This window comes from Triticum aestivum, chromosome 7D (assembly GCF_018294505.1).
Source record: "Triticum aestivum cultivar Chinese Spring chromosome 7D, IWGSC CS RefSeq v2.1, whole genome shotgun sequence".
NCBI lineage: Eukaryota > Viridiplantae > Streptophyta > Magnoliopsida > Poales > Poaceae > Triticum > Triticum aestivum.
Genome location: NC_057814.1, coordinates 90,263,775 through 90,268,202, shown reverse-complemented (window position 1 = coordinate 90,268,202; position 4,428 = coordinate 90,263,775). Strand labels below are relative to the sequence as shown.

Sequence of the window (4,428 nt, the reverse complement as noted above, 5' to 3'; positions counted from 1 at the left end):
GGTTTGCCTCAATTTGGTACCGCTCGCACAGCCCGCACCAAAATAGTGCTTTACCCCTAGATGTCCTGTCAACTGCTGCGCCTCAACGCATTTCGGGGAGACTGTTTTGGTGCGGGCTGCACGAGCTTAGGTGGAAGGCGAAGAAGGCCCCTTCCGGGGGGCCCGAGCCATCAGTGAGAAACCACTCTGGAAGAGCTCGGATTCTAACCTTGTGTCAGACCCGCGGGCCAAGGGACAGTCTCAGGTAGACAGTTTCTATGGGGCATAGGCCTCCTAAAAGGTAACGGAGGCGTGCAAAGGTTTCCTCGGGCCAGACGGACATTGGTCCTCGAGTGCAAAGGCAGAAGGGAGCTTGACTGCAAGACTCACCCGTCGAGCAGAGACGAAAGTCGGCCTTAGTGACCTGATGGTGCCGAGTGGAAGGGCCGTCGCTCAACGGAAAAAAGGTACTCTAGGGATAACATGCAGATCTTCCCCAAGAGTCCACATCGACGGGAAGGTTTGGCACCTCGATGTCGGCTCTTCGCCACCTGGAGCTGTAGGTGGTTCCAAGGGTTAGGCTATTCGCCCATTAATGCGGTACGTGAGTTGGGTTTAGAATGTCGTGAGACAGTTCGGTCCATATCCGGTGTGGGCGTTAGAGCATTGAGAGGACCTTTCCCTAGTACGAGAGGGCCGGGAAGGACGCACCTTTGGTGTACCAGTTATCGTGCCTACGGTAAATGCTGGGTAGCCAAGTGCGGAGAGGATAACTGCTGAAAGCATATAAGTAGTAAGCCCACCCCAAGATGAGTGCTCTCTCCTCTGACTTCCGTAGAGCCTCCGGTATCACAGCCGAGACAGCGACGGGTTCTCCACCCATACGGGGATGGAGCAACAAAAGTATGGAAATAGGATAAGGTAGCGGCGAGACAAGCCGTTTAAATAGGTGTCAAGTGGAAGTGTAGTGATGTATGCAGCTGAGGCATCCTAACGAACGAACGATTTGAACCTTGTTCCTACACGGCCTGATCAAATCGATCAGGCACTTGCCATCTATCTTCATTGTTCAACTCTTTGATGAATAGATGAAAAAACCAAAAAAAAAGCACTTCACAGCTCAGAACGCACTGTTCTTATAGAGAGAAAGGCGCTTTCCCATCTTCTTAACCTGAAATGAAGGGGTACCCCCGGGAAGAGATCCAGTGGAGATAGCTGGGCCTGTAGCTCAGAGGATTAGAGCACGTGGCTATGAACCACGGTGTCGGGGGTTCGAATCCCTCCTCGCCCACAACCTTCCAAAGGGGGAAGGGCCTTTACTTTCCCCCGAGGGTAGGAAAATCATGATCGGGATAGCGGATGTAAAGCTATTGAACTTAGGTATGCTCTTTACCCCGAAGCATTTCGTCGCTTGCGACGCCCTTCCTTGTCTCTGGGTGCCTAGGTATCCACCACAAGCCTTTCCTCTTTTGAACCTCGCCATTAACGTTAAGGCTATGCCATCCTAAGGTGCTACTAAATGGAAGGATCTTATCAACGTCCATGAATGTGAAATCATAGATCGAACTGCCGAATTGGCAAAATTCGGTGCTATCGCTATCATAGTATCCGCTAAGTTCACGGGCTGGAGATAAGCGCACTCAAACCGCTGACATCTGCCACAGGGTAAACCACCACCTCTCAGGCCCCCCCGAACACAGCTTAAAACTTTTATCGTACTGTGCTCTCCAAAGAGCAACTCTTCTCAAAATATCAAAACAAAAGGTGCTGAGTTGGAATCCCATTCTAAGGATTCTTGTGGTTCCGGGGAATCCAGTTACAGGAGAACCAGGAATGGGGAGCTCTCCCTTTTTCCGCCCGATTCTTTGATCTTAAGAATGCTGGTTTTAAGAACGAGTGATTGCCCTTCTCCGACTCTTACTGCCCAACCGGAGAGCAGACGGCTAATGTGTTCCACTTATTGAACAGGGTCTATGGTCGGTCCGTCACCCCTGGACGCCGAGGGCGTCCCTGGGGTGATGTCATAGTTCCTACGGGGTGGAGACAATGGGGTCGGTCCATGGATTTTCCTTCCTTTTGCTACATTTCACTCAAAGGGTTGAAGGAAGATAGTGCATCAAGTTATTCGCAAGGGCCAACTTGATCCTCTTCCCTAGGGATCCCAGATGAGGGAAGCCTAGGAGAGCCGCCGACTCCAACTATCGTCCATGTACGATCCATACTAAATCTCACCAACTGCCCATCCTAGCTCCTCTACCTTTTTGATAGCCCATCTTTTTGTCTCAGTAGAGTCTTTCAGTGGCATGTTTCAGTCCTATTCCCCATTACTTAGAAAAAGTGAGCCACCGGTTTAGGTACAAGATACTATCATTACCGCCTGGACAATTAGACAGCCAACCTGTAATCGCAACGACCCAATTGCAAGAGCGGAGCTCAACCAACTGAGCTATATCCCCCCGAGCCAAGTGGAGCATGCATCAAAGAGTCAGATGCTTCTTCTATTCTTTTCCCTGGCGCAGCTGGGCCATCCTGGACTTGAACCAGAGACCTCGCCCGTGAAGTAAACCATCGCCCTTGTGATCCAACCAATTGCGAGAGCGCCTGGTATGAGCCTCGTGGAGAAGCAATCGCTAGTCCACGGGGCTCATACTTAGCGCTGCAGCGCTTGGTGCTCGTACCTCGGCTCGAGGCATTTTCTCTGCCCCTTCTTACCCTAAAAAAGCAGGGTCACCTTGTGTCGTTAAACCTATAACCATCTTTCAGCTAACCTAGCCTCCTCCGTCCCTCCGTACCAACAAGGGGTAGTCCAGGAATATTGACCTATTGTCCATCGATTACGCCTTTCGGCCTGATCTTAGGCCCTGACTCACCCTCCGTGGACGAACCTTGCGAAGGAAACCTTGGGTTTTCGAGGCATTGGATTCTCCCCAATGTTTTCGTTACTCAAGACGACATTCTCTCTTATGCTTCGTCGACCCCCGCTTTCGCGGGTGCTTCCCTCTAAGGCGGAACGCTCCCCTACGATGCATTTTGACATCCCACAGCTTCTGTCGGCGTTCTGGGAACGGGGGTCCCCAGACTTGCCTGCCTGCGGCCCACGTCGTGGCTAAGTCAGCGGGCCGTACGACCCATTTCATCAACAAAGCATTCAAGACCCTCGCGAGGGGCCAAGCCTCGCGAGGCGGACGACGCAAGACCTCCTCAGGAGTGGCCTAGCCAGGCAGGCTCATGAGGAGCGGAGATGTCAAGGCAGGGTAAACCTCACGAGGCTCTCGTGACGTGAGCCATGACGATCGAGGCCAGGCGGGCGCCAGCAGGTGCAGTGTCCTTATTTCCTCTTTGGTGCTAAGGAGGCGAGCACAGGCAAAGAGTACCGAGGCATCAGGCAAAGTTTGCCATATCGGTGCAATGAGACCAAGACCAGAAGGACGGCATGACGGAGGTCATCATGAAGCCCAAGACGGCATCACCACCAGAGCTTTTCGCAGGCGAAGACCACTTTTGTCAGGATAGCTTGTACTGCCTGTCCCCCTTCAAATTTGCCCGCCGTTGTTGGCTCCCTTCCCGCTCAATAGTTGGGAAGAGGACCAGGGCCTATATAAGTAGAGCTAGCTACCAAAGTAGGGGGATCTCAACTCAGCCCGAGGCAGACTCAGCTTCATCTGATCTGCGAGAGTTCTCATCCGCCAGTTCACCAAGCACAAGAACAACTCAACCTCAGGAGGCTGTTCTTCCCCTTTGTATTGTTCATCATCAGCCCAAGAGGCAATCCACCACCACACACACTAGAGTAGGGTATTACACCACAACGGTGGCCCGAACCAGTATAAATCTTGTGTCTTTCTGTGTTGCGAGTTTGTCGAGTTCATCCGCGAGATCTTAGCGAGCTAGGGCGTGGATCGGTAGGAGGGAAAGACTTCGCGGGCACCCCAGAGTTCGAACCTTAAGGGTTTGCCGGAACCCCACATCCGACATTTGGCGCGCCAGGTAGGGGTGTGTCGTAACTTCCCTTCCATCAATTCGTCGCTCCGTCGTCTTCATGGTGGACGCTCGCCGTGCTCGAGCTGAGCGCCGGGCTGCCCTCACCGCCCGCGTTGCTCAGATGGCTCCCGTCGGTGGGCCACTGATACGTCTCCAACGTATCTATAATTTTTGATTGCTCCATGCTATATTATATTCTGTTTTGGACATTATTGGGCTTTATTATACACTTTTATATTATTTTTGGGACTAACTTATTAACTGGAGGCCCAACCCAGAATTGCTGCTTTTTGCCTATTTCAGAGTTTCGCAGAAAAAGAATATCAAACGGAGTCCAAACGGAATGAAACCTTCGGGAACGTGATTTTCGGAACGAACGTGATCCAGAGGACTTGGACCCTACGTCAAGACTTCAACCAGGAAGCCACGAGGTAGGGGGCGCGCTTACCCCCCTAGGCGCGCCCTCCA

The 4,428-nt window shown here is 52.3% G+C and overlaps 1 non-coding gene across 1 annotated transcript; it reads left to right on the top strand.

Annotated features, from left to right (window-relative positions):
* The first annotated feature begins 1,196 nt into the window (after positions 1-1,196).
* TRNAH-AUG (transfer RNA histidin (anticodon AUG)) lies at positions 1,197-1,270 on the top strand. Its single transcript has one exon. It is a non-coding gene; the product is annotated as a tRNA-His (tRNA).
* Positions 1,271-4,428: the final 3,158 nt, after the last annotated feature.